The sequence below is a fragment of the Uloborus diversus genome, chromosome 6 (genome assembly GCF_026930045.1).
Source record: "Uloborus diversus isolate 005 chromosome 6, Udiv.v.3.1, whole genome shotgun sequence".
Classification (NCBI taxonomy): domain Eukaryota; kingdom Metazoa; phylum Arthropoda; class Arachnida; order Araneae; family Uloboridae; genus Uloborus; species Uloborus diversus.
The window spans coordinates 74,017,812-74,035,957 of NC_072736.1; positions in this window are offsets into that span (position 1 = coordinate 74,017,812).

The window sequence follows — 18,146 nt, forward strand, 5'->3', positions numbered from 1 at the left end:
TGGGTAATTTTTGTTGGCAGAATTTTATTCTGTCATAAAAATCACCTTTTTGGTGACCAAAGCCTGCAAAAGACCACCACCGACGAATAGGTAAGTCGCTTTGCAACTCTATTACTTTAAAGAGATTTAGTTCATATAAATCTCGTTAAAAAAAAACTATTTTCTTCAGTATTATTTTTTTGTTGTGAACTATTGCAATTTGAAAATATTTTACATTATATAGAACACATATTTAAAGTGCAAGTGTGTCTAGTTTTATTCTGTAAAATTTATGAATTGAAGATTATAAAAAAATTTAAATAAGTGTTATTGTGTACTTTGTTTTTATGTGTCAATCTCAGTTAATATTTGGCTGAACATTTATGTATCAAGCATTATGAATTAAATGTTAAAATATGCAAATTGTCAGGTTTGATAGTTCGCCTTTGAGGTTGCATGTTTTCATTCTCTTGTAAACAGTGTAGCTAGATTGTATGAGGGGCATTCCACGGTATTTTGGACATTATGTAGAGTCCGTAACGTGACCTTTTTTTGCCATAACTTTTTAATTTACCGTTAGATTTGCAAATTATTTTAATTTGAGCTGGTGTGTTGGTAGGAAAAGATCAAAATAAAATAATATGCTAATCAAACAGTAAATTAAAAAGTTATGGCAAAAAAGGTCACGTTACGGACTCTATATAAATGTCAAAAATACCTTGGAATGCCCCATGAAGTAAAAAAAAAAAAAAAACTATCTCTTGTAATTAGGAACATAGTGCTTCAGTATTATCTAAATGACGATATCTCTTTAAATATTTGCATTAGCGAAACGCTTTAAATTAGTTAAATGTGTATTAATTTATTTAACAAATAGATACATATATGTATTTAAAAGTGTCTTCATTTTTTTCGTTTTACGAGCCTCAATTTTACCAAAAGCAAAAAAAAAAAAAAAGACTTAATAAAATAATTTTGTATTTTTACACCATATTAAAGTATTTGACTTATAATTTATATGATACTTTGATTTATAATGTATATGATACTTTGATTTATAATGTATATGATGTTGCTTTTTCAAGGGGGGGTGGGCGCTTCATAGCATTTTATGGGTGCACCATCACTCTTATGGTGGGGGGGGGGGGGTATTCTTGTATATATGAAATGGAATAATCATGTAATAGAGTTCAATGTTTTAATAAATAAAATATATAATGCATTTTGCGCACACTGTAAAAATAAAATCAGTAACCTATTTTGAATAAGTATTTATATTTGTGATGAGATGGAAAAGGGCAAGAACAGAAGAATCAACCCGAATGGTTCCAGCAGGGGGACTTGGTGTCATATTTAAATTCATCAATTTCTCTGTTGGTACTTTTCGGTACACTTTGTTCGTCAGAGAAATTGACTTGAGGTGAACGAATTTAGGAACGCGAAGGGTAGGTAAGTCCTGTCAAATTTTATCCGAAGATAAAAGCTATCAAGTTTGATACAAGATATGTTTTTAAGTTCTGCATTAAAAATACAATATGTTGATAGTTTTGTCTTGAAAATATTGAGAGAAAAACTGAAGTTTAAGATTGTTTAACAAACAATCCCCACTTTTCAGAAGGTACCTCCACTCCAATTCCCCGACGATTTTGTGATTAGGAATGAAACTACTAGATTATTTCATAATTTTTCAAAAATTTATAACTGTGCATATGTTATGCTGTTAACCATGCTATTTGTCATTAGAAATTCCAAAAAAAAAAAATCCACGAATGATTCTAAAATTGCTTGTATTATTGCTCTTAGATATGAAAGAATTGAAACTGATATGGTATGCAATACTATAATAAAGAATTATATTTTAGAAAAAATAACGGAAAAAGGATTCCGAAATTCTCGGAAACGTTTTTGAAAATTGTTTGGAGAATTCCGAAATACTCGGAAACGTTTTCGAAACTTTCATGAACCACAGCTGCACAGAATACTCAGAAACATTTCTGGAAATTACGGAAAGAGGATTCCGAAATACTCAGAAACGTTTCTGAAAATTACAGAAAGAGGATTCCGAAATACTCAGACACGTTCTGGACATTACAGAAAGAGGATTCCGAAATACTCAGAAACGTTTCTGAAAATTACAGAAAGAGGATTCCGAAATACTCAGACACGTTTCTGGACATTACAGAAAGAGGATTCCGAAATACTCAGAAACGTTTTTGAAACTTTCATGAACCACAGCTGCACGATATACTCAGAAACGTTTCCGGATTTTTTTTACAGTGTGAATATACCCAATTTCACAACGCAAAATTTTGAATTACGCAAGGTGTCTTGGAATGCATCACTCGCGCAAACAAGAACCCATCTTATTTCTATTCGTTGCGTTTTCTGTTTCTAAGCAAATTAATACACTTAGATATTACGTTGCGCTATAAGTTAAAACTTATACTTTTTCCTAAAAATGTTTCTGAATTTCTTAAATTGAAAATTTCAAATTATTTCTAGAAACATTTTCAATTCTGCACTAAAAGCTTCTTGATACGAATGAAATAAATTCAACATTCAGAATTAGTCTTCATACACATTTCGTTAACTTTGAGGCTCCAAGGAAATTCTGCAAAATTATTCAGTAAGATAAGTTCCTTACGTAACTAGCGAAATTGTGAAAAGCAAAGGTAAAATAAAATGGAAGGGCTTACTATTTTTCCAAATTCTCAAATCTCTGAAAGATTAGTAATTATACCGGAGTAAATAAAGTTCAAAATGTGGTCGCAAAAATATAATTATGCTTTAAAATAGAGTAAGATTAAAAAAAATTCATCAAATTTCCAATAACTCCACTAGCTGAAAGCATTTCATAAAGCGATTTACTGGAACTAAGAAGTGCAATGCGTGAAGAATCTCCATTTCTTGTTTGGCGATGCTCCTGTGAAATTTAATCAGCTTATGCTTTACTTTTCATTTCGCGAGACATTTTTATCGAAAGTGCATTCGAAATAGAAACTTAGAAAATAGACCATTAGTAGAAAGATTGGAATTAATCTCACTTTCCACCAAGATAAAATTTAAAAAACCATTTCATTTTATGCTCCCGGTAAATATTTTGATCTTATCCTGGATACAATATAAGAAGTGAACAGAATAATTACATTACTAATAGCAGTAGTTTGTACGAGCTATATTCAAAATGTGTATGTACTAGAAAAAAATCTTTTACAAAAAAAGAAAGGAAAAAGTTCATTTAACTTTATGACAAAAGCGGATTTATTTCCTTTAAGTTCTGGATTATTTTACTGAAGATGAGTAAAATTATTGATTTTCGTTAAATTCATGCTTCTTATCTTATATAATTAAAAACTGAGCGTATGTACCTTTGTATCTATGTATGTATGTTCGGGTTGCTTCTCCCGAACGCCAAGAAACTGACCATCGAGCCTGGTAGCGATGGATTCCTAATTTTCCCATCTTTATGACAAAACTTTTTTTTTCGAAGTTGAACGTGCAAAGAAGGGCGACGCAGCTAGTTTTCAAATAAAAGCTGCTTGAAGTCATATAGTAATATTGATTAAAAAACAACGAAAATATGTATGTGTATATGTTCCCTGTACAAATCAATAATTTGGGACAAATTTAGTAGAAAGGTAAATAGGTCCGCACGAGAGATCATAGGGTGGTAGGAGTTCAAACGTTAAAAAAAAAAAAGCCGAACCGTTCGAATTTATTTTTATTTTGAAACCAAGAGAAAAAAGTGTAATGTCTCTTTCCATGCGAAATAATATCTATGCGCATTTAGTACCGTTGAAAAGCTATTAAAAATGCCCCCTTTGAAGAATTTTGGCATCTTCTGACGCTGAAGGGCCTAAACTAACTACGAAAGAAGTTATCGAGCATTTTCATGACGAGAAAATCGTTTTTCAAAAGATCATTTGTACGATATTAATCAAAGTGAAGAAAATAGCAATGTATAATATCTGTGGTTTGATGCTTGAATGTTATCATATTTAACTATTGAAAAAAATAAGTTAAAAATTTAAATTTTCAAAAAGTAACAAAATTAGTTTTCGGTTTTTTTCTTTCTTTTCTTTTTTTTTTCTTTTCTTCTTTTCTTTTTTTTTTTTTTTTTTTTTGTATTTTTTCATAATGTAACAGCCATAAACTGTCAGTATATATAGCGTATTTTGAGCCTAAAAATAATTAAATAGCTTTTTCATAAGATCTTTATTTCACGCATACGCCTTAAATTGGGCTTCGAATTTCAGGAGCTTTTAGCCCAATTAATTTTCTTATGTAAAATATGAAATATTTTTTTAGGTTCAAACTACGCTATATACTGACAATTTATGGCTGCTGTCTTTTTAAAATATAAAAAAGATAATTTTCTTATTTTTTTGAAACATTCAATTTTTAGCATATTTCTCCAAAATTTCAGTTTCATGCATGAACTGAAGATGTCAACTTGGAATTTTTATTTATTTTGTTATTTTCCCCCATTTGAGGATACCAAACTGCAACGTTTGTCAGGTAACGCAATTCCAAAATAAAAATGCGATTTTTTCGAACCACCCTAATATTCATTATATACATATACTAGAAGACCCGACAGACGTTGTTCTGTTCAAACTCTGTAAATTGAAAAGTTGAAAAATTTCAATATACCATCAAGTATTTGAACTTCTTTGTTGGCAAAAAAGAGTGAAAAGAAAATGTTTTAAGCTGCTTGGTGTCAGAATGCGCATATTTATTACAACTTGATTTATCTAATGCCCACTGAGCAGCTGCTATTTTTTCTCGTGTTCTTGAAAGATCTTTATGGAATTTATGATTTGTTCCTTCAGCCATACTCAAAGGATAAAAATCGTCCTCAGATACTGAGTGTAAAAACTAACTACCCATCTAAAACAAACGGCAAATCCCGCTGCAACGTCCTCCATATGAAAAAGAATAAAACAATCGAAAGGATATCATTTGAAAAAATGACAAAGATAAAAACAGTTTCCTGAAAAAGCGAAAACCACTCATCCCCTTCCCTCCCGATGTAAAAAAAATATTCTTCAACTTACATGACTAATCTCTTTAAAAACGAAAAACAATTCTTTGCAATTTAAAATATTTCGCGAAATGAACAAAAATACAATAAATTACATTAACAGTAGCTTAAAAATGCAAACAAATACTGTTTGATCACGGATTGTATGGAATTGGCAAACATCCAGTTAAGGCGACTCCATCTGAATTAGGGGAAAAATAAAAATTTTATGCGCTCATTTGAATGAGACTCTGCTTAATTTAGAGGCTAACATACATCTGCAAAATCTGACATCCCTGAAAACTAATAGATGCTTCCATTTCCGCGTATAAACCTTTCCATACAATCCGTGGTTAGACAGTAATCCCGCAATTCTATTGCTTATAGCCAAAGTCGCCAAGCCACCACGTAACTGTAATCCAGCCGATCAGTGAGCGAAGCGAACTCCGACCTATTAGCAGTCCGATCTTTTGAACGAAAACTTTTAAATCCCGCTCTCTCGCTGAGCATTCTCACTTGCTATCTTTGGGGATATTTCAATAATTGGGAATCTGGCGATCTTTCTTCATTGGCGTCAATTTTTGGCTCCAGCGCCTGCGCGAGAGGTATTTTTCTTTGCAAATCAAAACAAAGAGATCGGAAACATCTATTCACATAGGGTTACTATACATCAGCAGGGTTACCAAAATAAAATTATTTACTCCAAAAATGAGACGACCGCGCCAGATTCCCAATTATCGAAATATCCCCGTCTTTTCCTTTAAAAATGTACTGATTAGTTTGATAATCCTTAACGTATTCTTGCCATTGGTGCCAAAATTCGGATGGGTTTGTGAGCCGAGAAACAAATGTTGCTAGGTACGGTACTTTTGGTTAGTGAAAGAAACCCGATTTCTTCCTTTAATTAACTTAAAAATAGCATATCACGGGAACTAAAATCTTTGCTTTCAAGAAATGAAGGCTTCACTCTATTCTCTCTACGTTTTATCTATTCTTCATTGACATATCACAGTAGGAAATTTCATTAGAAAAAGCAGAGCTGACTTTCTTATTGTCCTTCGGCAACGGGTTAAATATTTATTTCAGTTCTCGCTCAACAATAGTTTAAAATAAATATTAATCATTTGGGAGATATAACCATACAATGTTTAAATTAATTAATTAACAAAAACGTTTCTGATTTGATCCATCGCGCTTCGAAACCATGCTTGCCACAACTTAATTACAAACAAAAAATTTGATCAAAATCGGTCCAGCCGTTTAAAAGCCTTATTGTGACAAACGTCCGCAGAGAAGATTTTTATATATTAAGATAAACTGTGTAGCCGATTTAAATAAGATTTGCTACAAAAGTCGTTCAAAAAATAAATATCGTGTCTTTTGAATAAAATTTAAAAAAAAAATAGATTTGCTTATTCCTATTCCAAGAAAAAAGGTAAACCTTGGACTAGATACCTCCCAATTTTTAACTTTGGCACTTACACCCTTCTTATTTTAGGTTCGTCAAATTTACTTGCCTGTAATTCTGCGATTGCTCGTTTAAAACTTGAAAATATATAGAAAGCGTGCTATTTCAAATGCAAAAACATATTACACATATGAACTGAACATTTTGACCTTCTGCACAAAATCAGTCGTTTTCGTGATAGAATTCATAAGTAAAATCAATTATTCATTTCTTTCCATCTCAAATATCAAATCTTTAAAGCATTTTTTCATTATTGGTGCCTTGCTTGGCCGGACTACTTAATTCCATTCTCACTTTGCAAAAATTGAAAAATAATGTTTGCGTTATCGCCATATTTGTTCCTTTTTGAATAACTTTACGTAGAAATGGAAGTATTAATGTTTTTTACTGATTCGATATATATATGTGATGTATTATTTAAAGTTTTAATGGAGCTTTGAATGCTTTATTTTGCTATGGAACGTATTATAGTTGAATGACTTGATTTAAATATTTGGCAGATTATTTTTCATTGTTGTGAAATATATGGTCTTTCTTAATTGCTTGTTTTGTTTAAAAGTTAATTAGAAAGACAAAATTACGTATGTTATGAGCAAAAAAAAAAAAAAAAAATGTAACGCTGGCGAAACATGGTTACAATAAATAAAATGAAGAAAAGTTTCCTAGATTTAAAAATTGGTCCAAGTGGTTGGTTTCCTATAAAGGACTTTACGTACCTATAAGTGACTAAAGGAACAAACTTTAAGAAATCATTTTTTTCTTAAAATTCCTTTCATATAATTATGATACATAAAAACCTGTTTCTCTTTATAATCTCATAATAATCCATTATCAGATTTTATCGTTCAAATTAGGTAATTTTCAAAAAACATATGAATCATATCAACATGTAGAAGCACATATAATATCAAAAACAAACGCATCAACTAGTGACAAGTAAAATTGCACTTGCATTCGCTAAATCAACCATTTTGAGTAATCTCGAATTGCACATTAAGCTCACTTGACCAAAGTTGATGTTGCTTTGACTTTTCAAGTTACCATAACGATGAGCATTAGTCTAGCTCGTGGTTTTAATATTTAGTAAAAGAACAAACTTATAACGTCATGGTTACAGATCGTTTGCGTCCATATAAGGCTTATTTTACTAGATGTTAAATAAAAAAAGGGGAGGGTGAGAAATTACGGCCTCCAAGAGCGGGACCACTCCTGGGCTGTAGCGTCTATGCCCTACACACACAGAAACACGCCTACACACATACACACACGCGCCTTCATTCACACACACACGACTACACACATAAACACGTCAACGTGCACAAGACCCAACGATTAGAGTTGGGTCTTGTGCACGTAGAAAAACATAATTTGTATTCAAGATATCAAATGTTAAACTTGGATTTCTTTTCTACTTTTTTTTAATAAATAAAACCTATGAAGTGTTTTTTTTTTTTTTTTTTTTTTTTTTTTCAGTTTCAAATATTAAATTTCAAAGTGCTTAAAGATTTTTTTCACTCAACTTATTTAACGTCATTCTGATATATTGCAACCGTTAATTCATTAACTCAACGTGAAACATAAACAGTGTCCTGCTGCTATTCATATTTTACTTAAGAGTAATTGGGTCTAATAAACTACTTCGGTGTTCACGTTCATCTTTTCGTAATAAAGTAAGAATGAATAATAGCTTCGTATCCAACGCAATTTTCTGACAGATTTATTAATTGAAGCAGCTTATACAGCTACATTCTCATCATTTATAGAATTTATATGTTTTGTGTTTAGAACGTCTTTTGAAAGGAGGGCATAGTTATACTAATCTTTTCTTAACTTTATCAATGTCATTAAATTAGTTAAGGATATGCTAGAATATGAAGAAATGTGTAAGTACACTTTACTATGGTTGTTCTACAGGGTGTTCCGTTTTAACCTTCAAAAACCTTTATTTTCGCAACCGTTAGTCCTGGATGTATACTTCCAATTTCAAAACTGTTCAAAATCAGATGCAGAGTTAAGATATAGAAAGTGTGAAGCAAAAAATAAAAATAAGTCAAAAATACAAAATTTAACTATTTATACGGGCCCCAGGTCCCTTAATTTATATTTAGGGAAATAATTCCCATTAAAAAATAAATCCAGCATAAAAAGATTGACATTAGTACAACAAATATTCACCGAGATACGAAACGCAGCGTTTTGTGACTCACACCACTTTTTACTCGCCGTCAGTAACACCTTTTGGGGGGAAATAATAGCGGTTAACAAGTGTTTAAAACTATGTGTGCATCGAGGGTGGTTTTTATAATTGCTCGAGTTTGTGTTGTGTGTTTTTGCGTATCACAGCAAAACATTTGCATTTATTTTTGACGACCTTCTTTCTTCTGACGACTTTCTTGCTTCGACGACCTGTCATTCTTCTGAAAGAACGATAAGTTGCTATCTCTTGTTCTGTATGGTCCCTTAACTTCGAAGTGGAATATCTCCTTGAGTTTTGTTCGTACTAATGTCAAACTTTTTGTGTTGGAATTGTTTTTCAATGTAGATTACTTCCCGAAAGATAAGTTAGGGGACCTGGGGTCCGTATAAAAAGTTAAATTTTGTATTTTTTGACTAATTTTTACTTTTTCTTCAAATTTTCAATATCTTAACACTGCATCTGATTTTAAATATTTGTTCCATTGGAAGTATACATGTAGGACTAACGGTTGCGAAAATAAAGGTCTTGCAAGTTAAAACGGAACACCCTGTATATGTGTACCCCTGTAATGAAATTGAATGTGGGAGAAATAACATTGGAACGTATTATCTTGCAAAGTTTACACAGCAATGTAGTTAAGTTTGCAAGCGGAGAGATATCGGATTTACTTGAAGCGGAGACGTAATTTGCATTATTGTAAATCGATAAAATCAGCCAGAAAGCACCGAGTAGTAAGAGGCACGTTGTCACTTATCCTATCTATTACAAAATAATAGGAAACAACCTATTACAAATGATACATGTGATATTTCCACTTCAAGGTCATCCGCTATCTCTCCGGGGTCAAACTTTTTTTAACGCTTAACCTCATAAAGATAACGTCCCAGCAATGTCGTTGTGATGCACAATCTTGCAAATTTTTCGTCAGAGCGTTGTTTCTCCTATACTCTGCACTCAGACCACGGTGTTCATAAAATAGCTCTAGAGTTAAAGCGATTTTTTAAAAATTCTATCAAAAAATTATGCTCATGTTATACATACAAGGCACTAATAAATGAGGGGAAATCCACAAATTAAAATGTCTTAAAGATATCTGTACACAACTTTTGTAGTCTTCAAAATGTGCTTCTTTACTATCAACGAACTTTTGTAGGCGATTTTTAAACGCTTCGTATGCTCCGTAAAAGTCATTAAACGAAACATCTTCAGACCTCGTATGCAAGTCTCTTGGGTAGTATCTAATACTCCGTGGTTCCTTTCTTTGAGGAAGGCTTTACTCAATAGAGGGAAAACTGTGCTTCAGCCGAAGAACATAATTGTTCATTCTATTGGATAAAAATTTATGGTCGATGAGTAAATCAATTTCAAGTTTAATAGTTATGAGTGTTCATTCACTTCTAAGAGTATGATGTTAAAAGTTGATATGTATGTTAAAAGATGAAATTGCAATAATTATGAATTTGCTGAGTTCAGTCTATTCTAATATATTATGGAAGGGGTTCTCAAACTGAGTGCCGTAGGAAGAGGTGAGGGGTGCTGCTAAGTGTTTGTGATATTAATATACAGGGTGTTCCGTTTTAACCTGCAAGACCTCAATATTTGCAACCGTTAGTCCTAGATGCATACTTCCAATTGCAAAAATGTTCAAAATCAGATGCAGAGTTAAGACATTGAAAGTTTGAAGTAAAAATAAAAGTGAGTCAAAAATTACAAAATTTAACTTTTTATACGGGTCCCAGGTCCCTTAACTAATATTTAGAGAAATAATCTCCATTTTAAACTATTACTGACACAAAAAACTTGACATTTGTGCGACCAAAGCTGAAGGAGATATTCGAGTTTAAAGTTTTAAGGGACCATACAAAAGATGAGATTGGAACTTATCGCCCTTTCAGAGGAATGTCAGATTGTCGAAGTAAATAAAAAGAGTATTTATACTTTTTATTGCCATTCCAAAATAAATGAAAATGTTATGCCATGATAAGCAAAACCACACTACAAAACCTCGAACAATTTGAAAAATCACACTAGATGCACACATATAATTGTAAACCCTTGTTAACCGCTATCTTTTCCCCCCAGTGTAAAGGGGTGTAAGTCACAAAACGCTGTTTCATATCTCGGTGAATATTGGTCGGACTAAAGTCAAACTTTTTTTGTTGTTATCTTTCTTCAAAGGATATTATTTCCCTAAGCATAAGGTAGGGCACCTGGGACCTGTATAAGAAGTTAAATTTTGTATTTTTTGACACGTTTTTATTTTTGCTTTAAACATTCAATACCTTAATTCTGCTTATGATTTTAACCATTTTTGCAATTGAAAGTATTCATCTAGGACTAACAGTTGCGAAAATAGAGGTCCTGCAGGTTAAAACGGAACATCCTGTAAATGTAAGTTGAGTGGACTAAATGATGCCCGATTAACCAGCAAGGAGAAATCCTCTATTTTTTAATACAGTATTACAAAAATTCATTAGATCCTTCTACATCAAAACGCCGAACTGTTGATAAAGCTTCATCATTAAACCATTTTTAACTACCAGGCAACAGTACAAGCGCAATATTGTAGCAAACTTTGCTGCAGAAGAGTGATCTCAAAACCAACTGATCTTATTTTATGGTAAATTTTGTACATGGTTCCTTGAAGTTTAACGAGAGTAAAAAACTTGCATACTGTTCTTGAAAACTAAATTATGTAGTTGACGAATTAAAAAATAAATAAATAAATGTCATTGTGTCCCGAGATTTCATAACTTTGAAAAGCAGATTATAGTACGACAGGATTATTATAATTCGCTTTATTAACGCTCCGGTGTCCTTATGATAAAAAGCTGGAGCATGCAGGAGAATATGATCCTGTGCTGCATACGTTGCACATATGTGCATGAACTGCGCAGGTGTGCCCCCCCCCCCCAACCCCCCCCCCCCCCCCCCCAGCCTGAAAATAACGACTTATTACTTGTTTACAAAATAGTGTGCCGTGAGAAAATTCTAAACCTTCAAAGGATGCTGCGAGTCGAAAATGTGTGGGAAACCCTGTATTATGGTGTCATAAAATAAATTAATAGACGAGGAGATCCTTAATGTCTTTTAAACTCTGCATTGTTTCTATCATTGCTGCACTATTTTATATCAAATGTTAAATCTGTATCTCAGAGCCAGAAGGACGTAATTTCAAAAATTGTGATTTTCTGTTTATTAGTGCTTTGTTTGTAGAAGCCTATTCCGCATCGAGCCATGTGAACGTAATTCTTAGAAAAAATGCTTTTCAATTTTTTACCAGGGTTAAAAGAGCGCGCGTAACATCCTTTCAAAAATTTTTTCCTCTCTACTGTAAAATTATCGTGATGTGACTTACGTTCCTCTGGCTCTGAAGTACAGAAATTAGCATGAAATAATCCCCTGTCACGTATTAACAGTCATCCAGTTCTTCAGTTAGAATGAATGTTATATTCAATTAACATTATTATTTACAACTAGTAGTACCCGCACGGCTTTGCTCGTAGTATAAAATTAAAAGGTCTTTTGGTTCGCCTGTATATTTACAAAAAATGTGTGGAGAATTTCTCGCCAATAGCCTTGCTCATGTTACGGTTCTACGTTATGATAGCTTGGTAATTTACTCGTCCATCTTATGACAATTTTGCTCGGGAAAATGTTCTTAAAATTGGAATAGAAAAAGAACAAAATCGAATGTTCAAAAACTCGCTTCGAGGTGCACATCCCCATGCTACAAACTAACTTTGTGCCAAATTTCATGAAAATCGGCGAAACGTTCTAGGCGCTATGTGCGTCACAGACATACATACAGACAGACAGAGATCTAGACAGACTTTCAGCTTTATTATTAGTAAAGATAAAGAAGAGTTGAAATGTTTTTTCTTACACACGTGGTTCTTACACTATGTTTTATTTATTAAATTGTAATTTTAAGACATATGTTGTGGCAACAGATAAAATAAATGACTTTGTAAAAAAAAAAAAAAAATCTCACTTTACTGATTTTCCATTCATCATAATATTTGTGGACCGTCAGAGCTGGATATTCTCGTGTATCAGCGAGGTGAACGCATTCTATTTATTGGCTATCTAAAGCTGAGACTAAAAAATAGGAAAAACGGCTATCAAAGCTTATTGAAAACAATCAAAAAAGAAAATTTGTAATAATGTTGAACAAGCGGATTTTACAGAATTGGATTCTTTGATGCTAAACTTGGGGGGGGGGGGGGGGGGAAACTAGTTATTGTTGTGTTTAATAACATTTTTGATTTGTCTGAGAAATCGAAGCTTGATTCTTTCATTACCGAGCAGAAAAGCTTTCAGGATATTATCAATGAATTAGTTCTCGTAGTATCTAGAGATTTTTCTAATAAAAGTAGCGTTGGTTTTCACAATGAAGCTACGCGTTCTGACGCAACTGTTATCAAACTGTCAAAATTAACTCTGCCTTGTTTCAGCGGCAGTTTAGAACAACAGTTACAGTTAAAGTTTAGTGACCTGTTCAGCGATTAGATTTCGAATAATGAGAAATTATCTGGAGAGCAGAAATTGCAGTATTTAAAGTGTTCCTTAGAATGTAAAGTATTAAGGAATTGTGTAATTGCTTCCGATTTTGAATGCTAGTTTTAATATATCGTGGGAATTACTTTCACAAATATTTTCGCAGAAAAGCAAATTTGTGTGTACTTTAGTAAGAAAACTTATAATTTATTTTCATTATATTCATGAAATCTCTCACAAAAGTAAAGCTTGAATAATATGGGAGAATGCATTTGGGCTTTTGAGAATTTACATTACAAAATAAATAAGTCTTCGATACTACGTTAATATTTAATGTGCACTTTTGAAAATTGGTGGAAACGTTCGTTAAATAGAGATAATAACTTGATGAGTTATTACAGCTTATGATATCACATTCAAAAATTCTGAGAACTAGTTAACAGCTCGTAATAGAAAACTATTTTTTCCTCAAAAGATGTCAACGTTTATTTCAGAGATACATATTCAATGTTTTCATTACAAAGCTAAGTGGAGGAGATCAGGGCTTGTATGCGAAACCATAAGTCGTTGACTGCAATTATTTTCTTGTTTTGGTTTTCCAACTTTGAGTCACCTGTTATGTGATCATTTTTAGCTTTGCACTTCACTCCATGATCTCCCGTAACTACCACCTCATGTGGTGTAACCGGTTGGATGAGGCAATTAAAAGTTCTTTGTTTTGATCAATATCAAGATCCCAGCAACCCCTGATTCTTCCCCTCCAGAGGTATTGATTCAGAATGGGAACTTGGAGGACTTTGTGATCACGAACCGTTTTAAAAGTACTCCAGTCACAATTAACTAACACAAAGGATCTTTGACCAGTTGTGACAATGTAGTTGCTTTACTAATAGGGTTGCGGAGTCAAAAGCTCTAGAATTCCCAGAGTCGGTCATTTTCCCTCCGACTCCCCAGCCCTGCTTACAACTAGGGAGTGAAAAGTTTGTTTTTTACCCGTATATGGCGTTGTAGAGACTAAAAATCTCGGCCAATTTTGATGATTCTTTCGTCAATCGACTTTTCTTAACCTTGGGATAATCACTAAACACATCAATGTTATTAAGTACTACAGAATAACTACACCATTGAAATAGTTTTATAATCGATACACATATAAGACTAATCATAAATTCAAAAGCAGAGTAGAAGAATCAACAGTCGGGGCCCATTCCTTTTTGACCAATCAAGGAACCCCGTAAACATTGAACGGGCCCCGATTGTTGATCCTTCTATTCTGCTTTTGAACACTTCCACTTAATAACATTATAAACTACTGAGCTTATTTTTTTCTTTTAAGTTTTTTTGGTTATCACACAATTGTTTTTTTTTTAATAATTTTTGTTTATTATTATTTTGCAGTTATAAGTAAATTCTTTCATTCTTTCACCCGTGCTTAATTTTTTCTAAAACAGATAATGGCGGAGTGAATTTTCGAATCTTATTGAAACTGAGTAGCCCTTATTTCGTCGCAAGAATTAGGGTCTGATTATCCAACAGACCAACTAGGCCGTGGCCTAGGTTTACTGATTTTTAGGGGTCCCAAGTGATTAAAATTGTTTAAGTGCTAGTCTGTTATTTAAGAAAAAGAAATAAAAATAAGATTTTCTCCTTTAGTTATTTCATTTTTCTTATACTTGTCTAAGGTAAGGGATACTCTGCGCTCCCAAAAATGAAAATAAATAAATAAAAATATTTTCAGTAAATGTTTGTGCATCGCAACACTCCTGAATTCGGCACTCGTGATTTTTCTTATGAATGTTTGCGTTCAAATAGTTTGCATTCAAAGGGTCCTGAGCGTGAATCACGAAGGGTCAATCACGAATGTGTGTAGGCATGAGTGTGGGTGTATGTGTGTATGTGTGAGTGTAATTGTGTGTTTGTGTGTGTCTGTATGCGTGGTCATGAGGATATAGACGCAACCTGGAGACGGTTTTCGCTAGAAAAATCGCGGGAGGGGCCGATCGACGATGGTGCTTCAGAGGAAAATAAAATCAAAGGACGCCAAAAACAGTCAAATGAGAACAAATAAGCAATGTGATTGCTCAAAAAATGAGGCTCAAAAACGGCGGATCAGCTTTGTGAAACGAATTGTCATTTTTAGCCCGGTTCTCCCATTGGAGGCAGTTTTGGAGCACATCTTTTATTTCTTTCTTAGGTATCCTAAGATCTACATGATTTGTGTCTAGGAAGCTAAAACTTTGCACAGTTTTAAAGTCATGTCTGCACCTCTCTAAAACGCCCTCCAAATCGGAGATTGTAGGATGGGGACCACCAGGTCACATGACAGGAATGAATCTGTAATGTAAGGTAAGAAATAACAACGTCAAAAAGCAAATTGCAGATCACTGCAGACACATGTTTCGGCGTTACAAGGAACGCCTTTTTCAATGCAAAAAGTAATGAGCTTATGGATGAAAAGACATCCGACAATAGCCAAAAGCTAGATTAGCCAACAGCTTAAAAGATAAAAACAGCGAATTAACAAACACCAATGAGAAAATTATTAACCAATAAACAACCAATAGGAATGCAAGCAAAGGGCAAGAGCTCTCTCACAGGCACAGCAAAGACGAAAGAAAGAATTCGATTGAGCAAAGATTGAGCCAAAGTTAAAACAAAAAGAAAATGCCAATAACTGTGAACCGCAAGAAAAGAAAAACATAATAGAAGCGTATATAATTCATGATGCACTTTGATAATTCATTTCGTTTTATAATCAGTTATATCTATCTCTGATTTAAGGACCCTTGTCTTGACAAGGGTTGGGAATTGTCGACTTGAATGTTTTTTAGACTATCAGCAATTTTTAAAACAAATGAAAATTTTACATGTTTTTTGAAAACTTGTTAAAACCTAATTTAACAAGTAAAGCATAAGAAAACAAATATTATGTCAAGTTCCACTTGGGTCGATAAATAAACATTTTATTTAACTTTTTTTTTTCTTTTTTTAAATAAAATCAGCCCCCCCCCCTCCTTTTTTATTATAGGACGGCGATCTGCCCTAATATTCATATTGCTTGACAAATTGGAGATACATTTTAACAAAAGCATTGTTCAATAGTGATCATTGAGAAGAATGAACTTTTAATTTAAGGCTCACCTGCATTTTGACATGAAATTTATTTAAAACAATAATAATTCACGTTCTTATTACCTTGGAACGTTGGAAAATTTTTATCTGCTGCAGAAAAAAATTGATATTAAAAATTAATCTGTGCGAGCATTTTTTCGTCCTCATATTAGATGATTTATGCGAAAATGTTGATTAAAACTGGAATAAACAAAATTAGTGGTTAATTAATTCGATTAAAAAATATTGCATTTTCATCTTGCCTGAAGTTACATACCAAATTTCAAAAGAATCCGATTACAGGAAGTGGGTGAAAATTGATAAAGTTGAAAGATTAATTATTAAGAATTTTCATTCATAGCGAGAGTGAAAGTCTAGGAAACTTGGACTCTCAATATCTTTTTTTTTCTCTGCATCTTTTTGCACAAAACTGAAGCAAAATTCCTAAAGTAATTTACTAATATCCAGAATTAAGAAAAAATTAATAAAGTAAGATAAGCCAGAAATGTACAAAATTGATATTGTAACCTTGTTAGTAGAGATCAGCATAGTGCTTTCCAATTTGCTTTGAAGCCAAATGAACCAAAAAATTTGAAATGTTAATCTACATGGTTCAAAGTTACTCTAAACGAGCTGCATCACTTGACTTCCTTTTACTTCAATTTAATGTCAATTTCCCCATTATTGGCAATTTTAATGTGATTCAATAGTTTACTCTCTAAATATCACCACCAGTAGCCAAATTGAAACCAGATTTAAAAAAAAAAACGCCAAATTTGTCGCCAAGTTGGCGACAAAACTTGGCAACCAAAAGATTGGCGATATATCGCGAAGTGTCTGCCAAATTATAACACCACTTGAGTATCCATCGAAATTAACTATGATTTCCCCCCACAAAGGGGCAAAAGACCCTTTTAGAAACAATCGAATGCAACCAAAAGGAGAGGTGCACAACTAGACCCCACTAGAAGTCTACATACCAAATTTGAACTTTCTAGGACATACCGTTCTTGAGTTATGCGACATACATACGCATATACATACGTACACACGGACGTCACGAGAAAAGTTGTTGTAATTAACTCGCGGAATGTCAAAATGGATATTTCGGGTGTTTATACGTTCTTAGGCACTTATCCGCGTGTGGTCGGGTTGAAAAAAAAACTCAACATTAATTCGGGGGTGAGCAAAATGGAAATTAAAGCCGAATTTTGAGTGAAATTTTTTTCGCGAATACAATACTTCCTTTTTTGTAAAAAGAAAAAAAGAATTCTATTTGCAATCAGAGAAAAAAAAAACCCGAAGAAACTTATCTGAAACTTAAAAAAAAAAAAAAAAAAAAAACCGTGGCACATGTTTAGAAAAACACATTTGTTTGAAAAGCATTTATATCTCTACATTTAAAAATGGATGTAAGTGGGTGCTTGTATGTTCCTTGTACAGATTAACAGTTTTCGTCGGATCTTTTCCAAATTTAGCACAGGAATCCCTTGATGCTCAGGAACTCACATAGGGGTTATTGGGATTTCTAAGAAAATCCAAAGAGGTCTAAATTTAAATTTTGCGTCACAAATTTGCTCTTTTCTATACATTGACAGAAAGTTTCACGCTATTTTTTTACTTTTATTTATGTCTGATTGTTAAACAGGCTTCACTTGATACCACTTTTATTTTTGAGGTAGATCGTGCAACTCTGTGTGAATCAGTTAGTACTTTTCTTTATTTTTACTAATAATAAAGCGGAAAGTCTGTATGGATGTCTGTAGGACGTCTGAGACGCGCATAGCACCTAGATTGTTCGGCCGACTTTAGTGAAATTTGGCAAAAAGTTAGTTTGTAGCATGGGTTGTGGACCTCGAAAAGATTTT